At 42.1% G+C, this 17,381-nt stretch overlaps 1 protein-coding gene across 8 annotated transcripts in view; it reads left to right on the top strand.

The window, feature by feature from the left end:
- DIP2A (disco interacting protein 2 homolog A) overlaps nt 1-17,381 on the top strand; it is a 241,219-nt gene that overhangs the window by 26,802 nt on the left and 197,036 nt on the right. The window lies entirely within an intron of this gene.

Raw genomic sequence — 17,381 nt, 5'->3', positions numbered from 1 at the left:
CCCCCAGGACAAGGACTCAGCGGTGAGGCTGCACCCAGCTGTGACACAGTACAAGGCCTGGGCCTGTCCCAGAAACACCCTGGGGCCCTGCCCTTCTGCACCAGGTGTGGGGCAGGCTGGCTCAACCAGGCAGGATCCAAATGTGGAGAGTCTCAGTGTGAGGGGATCCAGGTGTGGGGTGACAGCATTCTGTGTGGGACAGTCTGGGGGCAGGCAGCTCAGTGAGGGGTCTAGGTGTGGGGGGATCTGGATGCACACAGGCTCGCTGCGGGGGGGGGGGGGGAGGGTTCCATGTGCAGGGGCAATGGGACTCTGCAGGGGCTTCCAGGTGAAGGTGGTTGGGGCTCAGCAGAGGGATCTGGGTGGGGGAGGATCTCAGCAGCAGGGTCTGGATGCTGGGGGAGTGGGGCATGGTGGGGTGAAGGTCTGGGTGCAGCTAGTTGGGGGTCAGTGTCATGGTCTGGATGTGGGAACTCAATGGTGTAGAGGGTGAGGCATCAGGTTGGGGGTTTGAGTACAGGGACCTCAGTGGGGGTGCAGGGGTGGGGGTCCAGAGATAGGGGGTCTGGGTGCAGGGCAGCTCCAGATTTAGGGGTTGAGGTTCAGTGGGGTGAGGTTAGGATCTGGAGGGCTAGGGGGGTTTTGGATTTACCGGGTGAGGATTGGCAAAGGTGTCTGAGTATGGGAGGTCTGGATGCACGGGGGTTGAGTGGATGGGGGAGCAGCTCCCCATACAAATACCCCTTCCCCTCACAGCTGAGGAGCAATGGGGGCAGGAAGCAGGGAAGGATGCTGAGCTTCCTGCAGCTGGGGGAGGTTTCTGGGAGTGGGTCTGACACAGCCCCAGCCACTCCTTGCAGGGGAAGAGGAAGTCCTGTCCTTACTTGCCTCCAGCTCAGCTGGGACTAGCAGCTGATCCCAGCTCAGGGTAGGAGCCACTGGCTGGGGTGTCCTCAGTGATTTACCTCTCTGACGGCTGCTCTGGGTCCCTGAAACAATGTACCTGCGCTGCTAGGGAGTAGTGTGTGACTTCTCTTTTCTTCCCTGTTAGAAAGTTATTTTTCTGCGGGGAAGCAAATAAATCTGCAGGGAACATGAATTCCGTGCACACACAGTGGTGCACAATTCCCCCCAGAAATAATAGATTTTCACACAGTGATTCTTGCATCAAGCCCATAGCTTCTGATTGAGCAAGACCATATCTTTTAGAAACACAGCAATCATGATTTGAAGACTTCAAATGACTGAGAATCTATCACATTGCTAGGTAAGTTCAGTGCCATAGTTAAAAATTTGCAAATTATTTCTAGCTTGAATTTATCTACCTTCAGTTTACAGTTAGCGGATCTTGCTATGCTATGTTTTGAGATCCTCTGTGTTGAGATGCCTTAAAAACAAAACAAAACAAAAAACCCACCAGCTATCTCAGGGGAAGGAGGGAGGAAACTAGACTACATGTTTAGGTTTGCAGATACTACGGTGTTGAGGGCAGTATACTTGCAGACAGAGAGGTAAAACAGAAGCTTGTAATCTCAGGATCCTGCATCTGGGTGTGTTCCTTTAATAGGAGACAGATTTCAGAGTAACAGCCGTGTTAGTCTGTATTCGCAAAAAGAAAAGGAGTACTTGTGACACCTTAGATTTATTTATGTAGCTCACGAAAGCTTATGCTCAAATAAATTGCTTAGTCTCTAAGGTGCCACAAGTACTCCTTTTCTTTTTTTAATAGAATGGCAGAGCAGTTTAAATCTGCAAGAGTAGGTTAGCTTAGAAAGTGTTATGAAATGTAATACTGTTTTCATGAAAACACTTAGTTTTTTATAGTTTTTGTTTTTAAGCTTCCCCTGCAGTGACTGTAACTCAAATGCCACAACCACATTGCTGCAATAGTGTGTAAAAACGAGGTGAATCTAACTTAAAGAACTAGGTCAGTTTGACTAAGGTATTCAAAATGTAAAAAGAGACCCTAAGTGGTGAAAGGTAAACTAGATTTTAAAAACTTGCCTTTTTAATAATCTAAGGTGCTAAGGAAATACAAAAAACAGTGTTATATGGTGAGAACAGGTGCTTTTGTCAAGGACTGCTTGATTCTGCACTAAGTTGTGGTGCTGTGAGATCATGGGCAAGACACTTAATCTCTGTGTCAATTTATCCATCTGTAATATAGATGATAGTCTCGGTGATGTTGAGGCTTTATGTTTAAACGGCTTTGAGATGCTTGCATTAAAATAGATACGGAAATAAATTGCAGTATATGACTTTTTTATTTTTACTTTTTTAAGCAGTTCCATCACAGATACCATCAGCTTATAGATGCAATATTAACCATACTTGCTGCCACTGGAGATTAAAATACAGTTGATTAAGAATTGGAGAGAAGGGGCAGAAGCCATTACTTTTTTACCAAGTTAAAATTGACACTCTGGGGAAAGAAACCTTATAATGGTCCAAAGACAAAGATGAAAAACTGGATTTCAGACTGTTGTTTTAGGAAATATTTTTCTTAGAGAATTGGAAAATATCAAAAATCTTATTTAAAAGTAGGTGTGGGGCATGCTAACTGGAGTAAAGGAAAAAGCTGCAAGAAGAAAAGTAGAAAATTATGTACAGTAATTCCTCGCTTAACGCAGTAGTTACGTTCCTGAAAAATGCTACTTTAAGGGAAACGGCGTTAAGTGAATCCAGTTTCCTCATAAGAATTAATGTAAATGGGGGGGTTAGGTTCCAGGGAAATTTTTTTCACCATACAAAAGATACCTTGCTGCTAAATGATGAACTAGCACTCGGCTGAGCCCTCAAGGGTTAACACGTTAATCTAGCCTCACACTCTACAAGGCAGCATGAATGGATGGAGGGGAGACAGCATGGCAGAGAGAGAGAGACACACACCATGCGTGAGGGAGACGCGCACTGCCCCTTTAAGTATGCTGACCCCACGCTAAGTACACTGTCTTTTTAAGTAGATCAGCAAGTTGAGTCAGCAGCTGCTACCCGCAGGCTCCCTGAGCCTGTCGTGTCTGTGGAGGTGAGGTACAGGAGCGGGGGGAAAAGGGGACACCCTGACATTAGCACCTCTCTTACTCCTCCCCCGCCCAGCAAGCAGGAGGCTCCCTGGAGCAGCTCGAGGGCAGGAGCAGCACATGGCAGTGCGGGGAGGGACAGCTGAACTGCCCAGCAATTGGTAGCCTGCTGGGCAGCTGCCGCACAGGGAACTTAGGAGAGCTGATGCGGGGGCTGCCGGCCCACCCTGGTTCCAAGCCCCCACCAGCTCCAACAGGCTGCTCCTCCTGCAAGCAGTGGACAAAGCAGGTGGCTGCCAAACAACGTTATAAGGGAGCATTGCGCAACTTTAAATGAGCATGTTCCCTAACTGATCAGCTACGTAACAAAGTTAACCGGGACGACTTTAAGTGAGGAGTTACTGTACAGGGATTTGGATCTGTTTAGTTACCTAGATTTAGTTCAGTTTGAACAAATATTTAATAATTTTAATAAATCACTGGGATTATGGATTTGTGTAGTGAATTGGGCTATGATACTTCTCTGCTTCATGTAGCTCAAAGGAAGGTAACTTTAAATTGAAGCCAGTTTTGGAAGGACATTTTTTCTTTTTAAAAAACTGGCATAGAATAAAGAAAGTGGATGTAACTATAAGGAGAGAGAGGATTTATTCCAGGGCTGAGAGCTAAACACACTTTCTTTTTTTCAAACAGCAGTTCTTTGCAGGGAAAATCTACAAATCTGTTACAATGGATCTTTCCTCTGCTTTTGCAGTTCCTTGGAGGCAGAAACCAGACCTATTAATCAAGGCAGGCTGAGAGCTGCTCAGAGCAACAAGAAAACAAAACAACCCAAAGTGGATCCTTTCTCTTGTGACCAAAATCAGGATTGTCTTTTTCTGCTCATACTCTGCCAAGACAATTACAAAAAAAAGGAGGAGGGAAGTGTTCCCTCTAAGTTTATGTCCATGTGTGGAATGAATTTTGTTATGTGCACCAACTCCACGCTGGGGCCGGCGGCAAGGGGCACCTCTCCCACTGCAGTCCTGAGCCCCTGCACGGGGCTTAATAGGCAGGTGCACGGCCACGCAGCTTAGAGGGAACTGGGGGTGGGGTGGGATGAGGATGGCAGAAGTTAGGTGGGTAGCCCAAATTGGCCAAGGAGGTACTGGTTCTTGTATCCAGTTCAGGTGACAAAAAGAATTCACTTCGGCCTACAAGAAAGGTCTGCTTCTCAAAGACCAAATTTCATATCCAAACCCAGAGTAATCAATCTAGCTACAGGATACTTAAGAGGTATCTGTTAAAATAAATTATTCAGATGTGCTGATACCTTGCCTTGAGAAAGTATTTTACAAACAGGGCATCTTTGACTTCACAGTCTATAGGTAAACACGGTGCTAAGACATTAACATGGACAGATCCAACTAAGACAAAACATACTTTTTGTCGCGTTCTTAACAGTGAAATTTTAATACAGGCCTAGAACCTTAGACTCTCAGATTCAAGTGGTAAACATTTTCTGCTCACAAATGACAGCAAGCAGATTCAAGGTTGTCTTCTCATTCAGACATTCTATTTCTTAGATCTTGTCTCTTTAAAAAAAAAAAAAAAAAAAAACACCACACATCTGTCTCTCATTCATCCTTTGTTTCCCTCCCTGGTGATATACTGGTAATGGACAGCCTATTGTAATGAATCTGTAGACTTTCCCTGCAAAGAATAGTAAAAATTCTTAACTGAAAATTTTCTTTCTTCTAGCGGGAAAGTGTGCATCCAACCTGCTTTCCCAAAGATATAATTATGAAGGCTGCGTAAACTGTCAGTTCTCGATTTTCGTCTGTTTCTTCCAGTAGTTGGGGTGAAATTTAAAGTTGCTCTGCAGTACGAAACAATCACCTGAGCATTTAAGATTTTTAAAAAATTAGCTCTAATAAGCAGTTTTGAAAGCATCTTAAACTGGCTGTGTCTTTGTGGGCGTAGCTCCTCCCCACCTGTCTTGATTGCCTGGTTTGGTTTGTGCCTCCACAGAAGTACAAGCAGGGCATAAGGCCCACTCTAATAGGTCTGTGGACTTCCCATTCAAAAAAAAGGAAATAGGAAAATTTAACTTATTAATTTTCCTAGCATCTTTGCAACCATCAGGAACCTGTTTTTGGCTCTCACTCCCCATGAACCTCCCCCCACCTCCAGTACTTTTCAGTCTTGCCATGGTAAGTAACCATGTTTGAACTTCAATAGTGACTTGCAAAGGAGAAAACTAGGATTGTGTCCTTTTTTGCTTCCACATAGGAGTCTGAAACATATATGAAAATGTATTTCATTTAGAAATTCAGGTCCTGTCTAGCCTGGAAGACTCTAGGGACTGCATGGTGGTGAAATTTGGGGATTTTACATCTGTTAAGTAATTAACTTCTCCACATACTATCATCGTCCACCTCTTTAATTAAGAAGTGTTAGATCTCTCATTTGCTCAAGGACTTCCTGGAGGTCCTCCAGCAATATGAGGGAAGATAAGAGTTGATGTTCCTGATATTTCTAAGAGTAAAAAAATACCCTGAATTTTTCCAAAGAAATGAGAAATCATCAAGAAGCAAAAAAGAGTACAAACCTATTTTTTAAAATGTTTATAGGTCACCTTTTAACCACTGAGGGGTCACACAAACACCACCCTATACCGGAAACCTACTGACCACAATACTTACCTACATGCGTCCAGCTTTTATCCAGACCGCATCACATGATCCATTGTCTACAGCCAAGCTCTAAGATACAACAGCATTTGCTCCAGTCCCTCAGACAGAGACAAAGACTTACAGGATCCCTATCAAGTGTTCTTAAAACTACAATACCCACCTGGTGAAGTGAAGAAACAGATTGACAGAGCCAGAAGGGTACCCAGAAGTCACCTACTACGGGGCAGACCCAACAAAGATCGTAACAGAACTCCACTAGCCGTCACCTACAGCCCACAACTAAAACCACTCCAGCACATCATCAAGGATCTACAACCTATCCTGAAGGATGACCCATCACTCTCACAGATCTTGGGAGACAGGCCAGTCCTTGCTTACAGACGGCCCACCAATCTGAAGCAAATACTCACCAGCAACTACACATCACACAACAGAAACACTACCCAGGAACTAATCCTTGCAACAAACCACGTTGCCAACTCTGTCTGCATATCTATTCAAGGGACACCATCATAGGACCTAACCACATCAGCCAGACCATCGGGGGCTTATTCACCTGCACATCCACCAATGTGATATATGCCATGTGCCAGCAATGCCCCTCTGCCATGCACATTGGCCAAACTGGACAGTCTCTACGCAAAAGAATAAATGGACACGAATCAGACGTCAAGAATTGTAACATTCAAAAACCAGTAGGCAAGCACTTCAATCTTCCTGGACACTCAATAACAGACTTAAAAGTGGCCATTCTTCAACAAAAAAATTTCAGAAACAGACTTCAGCAAGAAACTGCAGAACTGAAATTAATTTGCAAACTTGACACCATCAAATTAAGCCTGAATAAAGACTGGGAGTGGCTGACTTACTACAAAAAATAATTTTCCTTCTGATACTCACCTTCTTGTCAACTATTGGAAATGGGCCACATCCACCCTAATTGAATTGGCCTCGTTAGCACTGACCCCCCACTCGGTAAGGCAACTCCCACCTTTTCATGTGCTGTGTATTTATACCTGCCTACTGTATTTTCCATGCCATGCATCTGATGAAGTGGGTTATAGCCCATGAAAACTTATGCCCAAATAAATTTGTTAGTCTCTAAGGTGCCACAAGGACTGCTCGTTGTTTTGGCTGATACAGACTAACACAGCTTCCCCTCTGGAACTTTTAAAAGTGTTATCTGGAAATTGTTGAGACTTCGTAAACATGGAATTCAGCCCAGTCTCAGAGTCATTTTTCAGGGTACAATGATACTTTAAGGTTGAGAGGTGAGCTGATGGTCAGCCAATTACGTTGAAATGGGACAAAAGTCCAGTACTGACATAACTGATTTATGGGAAATTCAGATGACAGATTCATCTTGTGAGGAAGCAGGAACCTCTGTGGTCAGGGACAAATTTAAAGGCTAAATATGAATCAAATTAACTAACGATGTGGACTTCACATCTAGTTGTGTAGTTCCTGGATGGTTGGTTGGAACTAAAGATCCTTTCTTGAGCACAGACCCTGGAACTGCTGAGAAGTTTGATCCTTTCATCACTGTGACAGGTTGGGTCTACCCTCTGAAACTGATCTTTCTGCTGGTTCATTTTTTCTTGCATATTTGGCCTTCAGAAATGATAGCTATGCATTTTTCTGTTAATTCCCTTACAATGAAGTGCATTCCTGACATCCCTCTTTCTCTCCCCTCCACTTTAAGCATAAGTAGATAACATGGTAATTGAAACATATAGTGGGAGGGCAAAATCCACAAGTAAGCTAAGCCCTACCTGTTCCCTTATGATTCCAGTTCAATAATTAGGGTAGAAGTTAAAGCACAATCTCAAGTGATGACTGAATAAGGCCCTGTTGGATCACAGCAAAAACTGGCTCTCATATAATGGAACACAGCTTCAGCCAGTAGATGTAAATAAATTTACTGGCAAGTATAAATTGGTGTTTTCAGCTAACTTCAATAGCTTTTAAATTGCCAGCAAAATATTTGAGGGCCAAGTACTTATAAGCTTGCACATATGCTTGGTTATATAATTATGCAGTTTGTATTCCATAACTCTCATAATGTAGGAAGACGGGTCACTTAATAGATGTGATTTCGTCTTTCTTAATGCTTTTACAGAACTGTGGTAAATGTTTGAGGGTTGTATCCATTTCATCAAAGGTTTCAAATGATAAAACATTTTAATGCTGGGATTTTGAATACTGCCGAGTTTGAAGTTTTGTTTTATCTGCAGGGACTATTGTACAAATTGAGGAACATTATTACGAGAAGTAAATGTGGATACTGCACGTTCCCATGTGACAGGTTGATTATATTAGAATACACTGAGCTCCTATACACGACTTGAAAAATTGCCTGAAATCTTAATGGCCAAAGGTAGATAAATATACACTTTCCCCACCCTTCTCCCTTCCTCCTGGCTGCCACAGGGGGGTTAAGGATGGTGAAACAAGATGTGATCAGTACTCTGCCCAGTCTCCACTACTTAGGGGGATCCTTTATGAATAACATAAATATCTGCCTCTCTTATTCCCTAAGCAGGTGCCAAATGTAATTAACATGATTCTTGACAGTTTCACTCCTTTTCATAGACTTCTGAATCTGAGTAGAATCTTGTCAGGTTCACTACTACTGCTGCTTGGCAAACTGTGTGTGGTCGATGGGGTGCATTGGTTATGCTGGATTTACCTCCCAAATGAGATCTTCACAGCCTCATGAACTAGAAATCTCTTTAAACAGTGGTTTAAATTAATCAGATATCAGTGATTTAAGAACATAAGAATGGCCATACTGGCTCAGACCAAAGGTCCATCCAGCCCAGTATCCTGTCTACCGACAGTGGCCAATGCCAGGTGCCCCAGAGGGAGTGAACCTAACAGGTAATGATCAAGTGATCTCTCTCCTGCCATCCATCTCCACTCTCTGACAAACCGAGGCTAGCGACACCATTCCTTGCCCATCCTGGCTAATAGCCATTAATGGACCTAACCTCCATGAATTTATCCAGTTCTCTTTTAAACCCTGTTATAGTCCTAGCCTTCACAACCTCCTCAGGCAAGGAGTTGCACAGGTTGACTGTGTGCTGTGTGAAGAAGAACTTCCTTTTATTTGTTTTAAACCTGCTACCCATTAATTTCATTTGGTGGCCCCTAGTTCTTATATTATGGGAACAAATAAATAACTTTTCCTTATTCACTTTCTCCACACCACTCAAGATTTTATATACCTCTATCATATTCCCCCTTAGTCTCCCCTTTTCCAAGCTGAAAAGTCCTAGCCTCTTTAATCTCTCCTCATATGGGACCTGTACCAAACCCCTCATCATTTTAGTTTTCCTTTTCTGAGCCTTTTCTAATGCCAGTATATCTTTTTTGAGCTGGGGGAACCACATCTGTACATAGTATTCAAGATGTGGGCGTACCATGGATTTATATAAGGGCAATAAGATATTCTCCGTCTTATTCTCTATCCCTTTTTTAATGATTCCTAACGTCCCGTTTGCTTTTTTGACTGCCACTGCACACTGCGTGGACGTCTTCAGAGAACGATCCACGATGACTCCAAGATCTTTCTCCTGATTAGTTGTAGCTAAATTAGCCCCCATCATATTGTATGTATACTTGGGGTTATTTCTTCCACTGTGCAGTACTTTACGTTTATCCACATTAAATTTCATTTGCCATTTTGTTGCCCAATCACTTAGTTTTGTGAGATCTTTTTGAAGTTCTTCAGTCTGCTTTGGTCTTAACTATCTTGAGCAGTTTAGTATCCTCTGCAAACTTTGCCACCTTGCTGTTTACCCCTTTCTCCAGATCATTTATGAATAGGTTGAATAGGATTGGTCCTAGGACTGACCCTTGGGGAACACCACTAGTTTACCCCTCTCCATTCTGAAAATTTACCATTTATTCCTACCCTTTGTTCCCTGTCTTTTAACCAGTTCTCAATCCATGAAAGGATCTTCCCTCTTATCCCATGACAACTTAATTTACGTGAGAGTCTTTGGTGAGGGACCTTGTGAAAGGCTTTCTGAAAATCTGAGTACACTATGTCCACTGGATTCCCCTTGTCCACATGTTTGTTTGACCCCCTCAAAGAACTCTAATAGATTAGTAAGACATGATCTCCCTTTACAGAAACCATGTTGACTTTTGCGCAACGGTTTATGTTCTATGTGTCTGACAATTTTATTCTTTTACTATTGTTTCAACTACTATGCCCAGTACTGACATTAGACTTACCAGTCTGTAATTGCCAGGATCACCGCTAGAGCCCTTCTTAAATATTGGCTTTACATTAACTGTCTTCCAGTCATTGGGTACAGTAGCTGATTTAAAGGACAGGTTACAAACCATAGTTAATAGTTCCGCAGTTTCACATTTGAGTTCTTTGAGAACTCTTGGGTGAATGCCATTTGGTCCCGCTGACTTGTTACTGTTAAGTTTCTTAATTCCAAAACCACCTGTAATGTCACTTCAGTCTGTGACTATTCCTTAGATTTGTCACCTACAAAAGACTGCTCAGGTTTGGGAATCTCCCTAACATCCTCAGCCCTGAAGACTGAAGCAAAGAATTCATTTAGTTTCTTTGCAATGTCTTTATCATCTTTAAGTGCTCCTTTTGTATCTCGATTGTCCAGGGGCCCCACTGGTTGTTTAGCAGGCTTCCTGCTTCTGATATACTTAAAAAATATTTTATTACCTTTTTGAGTTTTTGGCTAGCTGTTCTTCAAACTCCTTTTTCGCTTATTACATTTTTACATTTAATTTGGCAATGTTTATGCTCCTTTCTATTTACCTCACTGCTTCTTTTACATGGTTGTTAAGCCATGGTGGCTCTTTTTTAGTTCTTTTAGTGTTTTTTTTAATTTGGGGTATACGTTTAAGTTGAGCCTCTGTTATTGTGTCTTTGAAAAATGTGCATGCAGCTGGCAGGGATTTCACTCGAGTCGCTGTACCTTTCAATTTCGGTTTAACTAACCTCATTTTGGCATAGTTCCCCTTTCTGAAATTAAATGCCACAGTGTTGGGCTGTTGAGGTGTTCTTCCCACCACAGGAATGTTAAATGTTATATTATGGTCACTATTTCCAGGCAGTCCTGTTAAAGTTATCTGTTGGACCATTTAAGATCTGCTGTGCAGAGGGTATGATAGATAATTTAGAGATTGAAAATGCTGTGAAAACATGAAGAAATAACCTTCAGAGGGTCCACTATTAAGGTATATGCAGATGCTTTATTCACTATACTGAACAGATTTGGGAATTCAAGTGTTTGGTCACAAGATGGGAGCTCATATTGTTCAATGAATGGAAAAAGGAAAAATTATTCAAAAAATGGAATTGTTCTAGTTACAGAGTTGAGAAGTTTCCATAGTTCATGCCAAAATCCACATTTAAATTTCCTGAATTGGTAGTCTGAAATAAATGAATTATTTCCTAAACTAAACTCTTTGCAACTTGTCTTTAGCTCATACTCTGCTTCCTTCCCCAAAGTTGAAGAGTTCTGTGTAGCTCAAAAGCTTGTACCTTCCACTGTCAGAAGTTGGTCCAATAAAAAATATTACCTCACCTACCTTGTCTCTTTCTAAACAAGCTAGGATTTTTCCTACATTTCATACATCTATAAAAAAACCTTAACGTGATGTTGGAAGTTAGAACAGAAATCCAAAACTAATATTCACAGCTTCATATTGTAAGAAGAATACCCTTGTTTTCCCCCTATCAATGCATTGCTTTATTTCTAACTGCTTTGACTTGAAATATAACATTATATCTAAGTCCCTTCAGACAAGTATGTAACTTATGTTTCCTCCATGGAGTGGATTTTACTACTGAAAAATTAAAGCAGAAATAGAAAGTACAAGTGCAATGCTGTTTTAACACACTTTTTTTGTCTCTAAAACTGGGAATCTATTTGCGTAGAGAATTTACTGAAAAGTGGCCATTCCTTTTTTAAAAAGACAGTTTGCAAGGGTCTGTGTGCTGTTTTGGTCCTGTTCTTTTGAAAGCAAGGAATTGCACACAAACAATTTATTCTAGTTTGGGCCCAATTTAGTAAAGCACTTAAGCACATGCTTGAGTTCCATTGACTTTAGAGGGATGTAAGCACATGCTTAGGTGCTTTGCTTTGAAATGAGGCCTTTGTGACAAGAATCACTTCTGAATGTGTGCCTTCCAAGGGGAGCAGTAGGGGGCAAAAAAACCTAACTGCCTTCAAGACTGAGCTTGATAAGGTTATGGAGGGGATGGTCTGATGGGACTGCCTGCAATGGCATGTGGTCCATTGGTGACTGCCAATACCAAAAGTCCCCAACCAAAAGTCCCCCAACACTAGATGGGGAGTGCGCTGAGTTAGGTTCAAAGGATTATTTTCCAGGTATCTTCCTGGTGGATCTTGCCCACATGCTCAGGGTCTAACTGATGGCCATATTTGGGGTCAGGAAGGAATTTCCACCCAGGTCAGATTGGCAGAGACCCAGGGTATTTTCGCTTTCCTCTGCAGCATGGGGCACGGGTCACTTGCCAGACTTAAACTAGTATAAATGGTGGATTCTCTGTAACTATGGGTCTGTTATAGGAGTGGGTGGGTGAGGTTCTGTGGCCTGCGGTGTGCAGGAGGTCAAATGAGATGATCACAATGGTTCCTTCTGATCTTAAAGTCTGAGAGAGGACTTGTCAGATTTAATCTAAACCTAATAGCCATAGCTAAAAGTACCTGAATGCTATACCTGCTCAAAGTCAAGTCAACTGTAGTTTAACGGAATAAGGTAGTTGTACACTGTAAATTTACTGGATTTAATTGTAAGGTCAGTCCATTTTCTATTTAATATTTTTTTAAGGTAGCTCACTGGTAGGGCCAACCAAATAGCTGAAAAAAAATTTCAATATATTTTCTTAAAATGACGTAGGTTATTTGTCAAATATATTTGCAAAATATGATTTTACCTGGTATAGTTAGTCACATACCACTAATATTTATTGAATCAACCATAGCCAAACATCATTGACCAGCCAGATACTGTGTGGGAGGTCTGTCTTGCTACTTCTCTTGTTTTCTGGCCTTGCCCCTGGCCTTTCCTTTTTTTCCTATGATACATTCTGGTGCTGTATTTTCTGGATGTTGTTTTCAATGTCTGTTTTGTTTTGTTGTCCCTCCCCTTCACACCCTACCACTTTCTCTCCAGAATTGCTACTGCACTTCTGATTTCTGACTTACTCGCTAGTCTTTTTTAATTCGTCCCCCACAACCACCCAGTCACCCACTGAAACGCCTGCTAGCTACAGGGCTAAAGCTAATAAAAGACTAATTACAAAAGGTTGAGGATGGATGTGGGGGTGATGGCAGTTGAGAAGCCAGCTCTTTCCTCGCAGCTGCTGGGAGAGGGGGGTGCTGGGATTCCTGCCAGGATTCTGTTCCTGGATCCTATTCAGAGATCTTTTTTGTGTCTTATGAGCCTTTGGTTAGTAGGTTTCTGATGAATTTTAAGCTCCCTCTTGCTCTTAGAGAAGAATAATTCTTTTCACTTTTCTCTTTCCGCCCAAGAGCCTCTTGGCTCTTAAGAGCAGGCTGTTGACCTTGCCCTTCTCAGCGTTCTAGAAGGGGTGAAGATGGGGGATCACTCCCCCATCTCCGTTTTTAAGTCCTGAGTGAATATCTCCATGGCCTGCCTCTGCTGCTGCTGTTCTTCAGAGCTTTCCCTGCTGAACTGTGGCAGTGTGAAACAGATGTGACCTTTGTCAATTTCACGGCTGCTTATAGAAGTGAGTGAGGTGGTAAAGTTCTCTCAAAAATGCTCTGGGTTATCAAAAAGATACCTTGGATCATTAGCAAGACATAAGGAAATTAGGGTGCAGCTGAGCACTAATTAGCTGGATATACGCACACACAAAAAAGGGTCACTGGGCTTTGCTATAGACAAGGGCTTGAAAAAGCTGCTTGCATATTCCAAGTGGAAATTTTATATCAGCAAATGGGCCGAATGCTGTTGGGGAGAGGTAACTCCCATTGTGCAGTAGTTGGAATTGTTTGAGTTGTGTCCCTATGCGTGCTCCACTACCCACCCTCCTTCCTTGCGGCTTTGGGATTCCTCTCTGGGACTTTGCAGTGGAGAAGGAACGGAGGGGGTTTGCCCATGAAGCCATGTATAAACTTGTTGTGCGGTTTGAGGAGCTGTAGGGTACATGTGAGGGCCGAATGGGCACTACTACCAAAAATCTCTGATCAAAGACGCATGGGGTGTAAGCACACCTGAAGTGGAGCATCCATAGAGACACATTTCGAACTGCAGTTACTACACAGGGTGAGTAACCTCTCTGTGCCTTAAGACAGATCACAGCACATGCTCATATCTTTATTCTACTTCCCATTTTAAAGAGGTGTTTGTTTAAGCATGTGTTAAGGTCTGAGGTGGGAGAGAGTAATATTTAGACTTTCTAGACGAGGGGTTCTCAAATGTTTTTTGCTGCCCCCTCCCCCCCTTTGAAAATATTTCAGGCTCCGATAAACACCCCCCCACACACCCCCTTCAAAATGATAGTAAGTTACTGTACATACTCATGGGAGCACTAAATGGCAGTACCATGCCAGGCCACCCTGACTTCTGTCCTGCTGCTGGTGGCGATGCCGCCTCCAGAGGCGGGCGCCCGGCCCGCAGCCGCTCCTCTCTGGCCGCCCAGTTCTGAAGGCAGCGCAGAAGGAAAAGTGGCAATACCAAATCACGGATGTTTGTTCGTATTTGAAAAATCAGCCTGGATGGAGATCACAGGGACAAAAGAAGGTCATGTTTGGGAAAATCCAGATGTATGGTATCCCTAATCTTGCGGGGGACCCCCCCCAATAATTGCCTTGTGACCCCCTTTTGGTCGGGGACCCCAGTTTGAGAAATGCTGTTCTAGTCCTTGAAGGAAAAGCAAGAGGAGGCTGGGGAGGGCTTTATTAGTGAAATGTAATTAGCAGCAGACCATTTTAGATAATATCTGATATTTACATGGATATTCTCTTGAAGTCTGGAGTTTGCTAAATCCGTTTACTGTACTCTCTTCCTCTTAGAGCAAATATAAAATGATATTCCTTAATAGTGGTCTATGATCTGTCACAAGTAAAACTACAATTAACTAGTATGATCACATGATGGAAGGAGGGAACTGTTAAGGAAACAGATGTTGGTTTCAGGCTTCCAGAAGTTTTTTAAACAGTAAAAATATTTTATAAACTTATATATGTTAATGTACCTTTCAAATCTATAAAAACAAAATCTTAGGTGACTGGCTAAATATAATAGCTTTTCAGTAGCATTTTTAAAATATTTGTATATGTTGCAATGTGGCACCAACCTTAGAAACTTCAGTAATCATTGTTTAAGCTGAGAGTCAAAAGCTGTAACTTTCTATTCATATATTTTAATAGAGGAGGGTACTTCTCTAACTTAATTATGTGTTCTTTGCATAGGCTATTAATTCTGAATTGTATTATCAGGGTCTTGAAAGTCCGCTCACCAGTAGCAAATAGGAATCTTTCCCTCCTAAATGAAGGGATTAAGTATCATGAATTTCATTAGAGCCTAAGCTTTTGTTAATAATAATAATAATAATAATCTAATGCTTATGGTTGTGAAAGTAACTTTCATAAAAAGAGCTGTTCAGTGCAAGGCTGAAGCTAGTTTGTGCAGGAGACAGCTTTCTCAGGGCCTGTCCAAGGCAGTAAAATGAACATCCACAGGATCTAAGAACTGCCTCAAACCTCACCACTTCCTGTTCCAAGTGCAGGGCACGCTTCTCTGACCTTGCCTTCAATGATAGAAATACGTAGCAAAGCAGACATGAAATTTAAAAAATTCACATTATTTTTCCCAGGAAAGAAAAAGGAGGGGAGACCCGTACATGTCAAATTCTAGACACGTTGCTTAATGAACTTCTTGAACGTACTCAGATGCTATGATCATACAAGCAGTAAAAGAACCTGAATAAATATATTAAAAGGAGTCAAATTCTGTCGTCCTGCCACAAGCCGAGCAGTGAGAAGCGGAGAATGCTCCTAAAAAAAACTGAAGCTCTCTCCCTCTCAGCAAAGAGAAAAAAAATTAGTAGATGGCACATTTATCACATCTACTAGCCAGAGTATGACTGGAAAAAATTGAACCCTTAACTATGAGGTCAGAATCCTGGTAGGAATCCCAGCACCTTCCCACTCACTGGGGCTGAGTTTTCTCTCCCCAGAGTATTGCACATGGTCATTAGGCATCCCTCATGTTTTGTATTGGCCTGTGGCTAGGACACGTAGTCCTCTGGCTTGTAAGTGTCTAGTAAAATTTTCCATCTACATGTTGTTGATATTAAAATAACCAAGTGCCAGTCAAGGTCTAGATTTCTATTGGTTCCGGCCACTTATGCCATTTACATTTATTTGGAGCTGACTCTATGTATTTTAAAATGCAGCAAATAGCTATGCTAATAAAAATGAGTGTTTCTTGTGGGGAATAAGGAGATGAGAATCTGAAACACGACCGTAGAGAATGGTAAAAGTCATGCTATAATGCAGATCATTCTGCACTCTCAGGTGTCCCGAAGGGGAATTGGATTTTGAGAACTCTTCCTGACAAGTGAGTGGCCAGAAGGGGTTACTAACCCCATATATCTTTCTTTTATTTAAAATATAAGCAATTTGAAGTATGCAAATTGAGTGCATAGTTATTCTGCGTGGCTATTTGTTCCTGTCATTGCCCTCCTACCTGCACTCCCTCGCTGTTATACCCACTTGTTGTAACGTGTCAGTTTGAACTATAAGCTCTTTGGGGCAAGGATACTCAAACTGTGTATTTGTTCAGAGCCAAGCACAATGGGTTTCTCTGGTTAGTTGGCCCTCCAGGCACTATTACAATACAAATAATTATCCCTTTCCATACTGACTGTTGCTAATCAGCTGAGAAACATCTCTTTTTGAGTCCCTGTTCTCCTAATTTAGGTGGAACAGGTAGACTGAAAGAGTCAAAGGTGTTAACATGACCCTGTCCAACATTAAACAGTTTTAAACGACGTGTGGGATTTGGTATGCAGAGACCTCAGCCTGCTTAGTACTATGCCAAACACCATAAAAAGTCCTTTTAACCTTTATATTAAAAATACAAAAACAATAAAAACATTTAAAATATAAAGTATTAAGTAAGGCTTTCATTTTAACAATATCCCTTGTTCCCATTTCCAATAGCTGCATAAAGTTTTTAGAAGGAAAATCTCCTATTTGACAGTCTGTTAGATGGTATTGCAAATTATAACATAGGTCCTTTTTGCAAAAAAGCAGAAGTTAGTTCAGATGGGCTAAAGCTGCTGCTGTTGCTAATGCCCAATCCCATTTCCTGCAAACAAAAATGCGCGCGCACAAGGGGGGAAAGATAGCCAAGTTAGAAAACGTAGCTGCTTTCCCTGTTAAGTTACACGTGCAGCCTTACTGCTGGAGAAACATGGTCACGGCACATGGTCTTATTAGCCATTTCAAGACCTGGCCAACTTGTACCAGTATTGGGCCACTTTGTGCATTGCTTTTATATGTGTTTCCGATCACAGGCTTAGAGCAGTGCTGCAAAATAATAGGGGCTTGTCTGGCTAAGCCAGACTTCATAAACAGAAAGCAAAAAGAGAATAAAAAGAAGGGGGGTGAGGGAGAATACACGTGGAGGGGAGGGTTGTGTA

Source organism: Eretmochelys imbricata, chromosome 11, assembly GCF_965152235.1.
Source record: "Eretmochelys imbricata isolate rEreImb1 chromosome 11, rEreImb1.hap1, whole genome shotgun sequence".
Lineage (NCBI taxonomy): Eukaryota > Metazoa > Chordata > Testudines > Cheloniidae > Eretmochelys > Eretmochelys imbricata.
The sequence above is the reverse complement of the archived record's forward strand: the minus strand, read 5'-3'. Positions and strand labels throughout refer to the sequence as shown.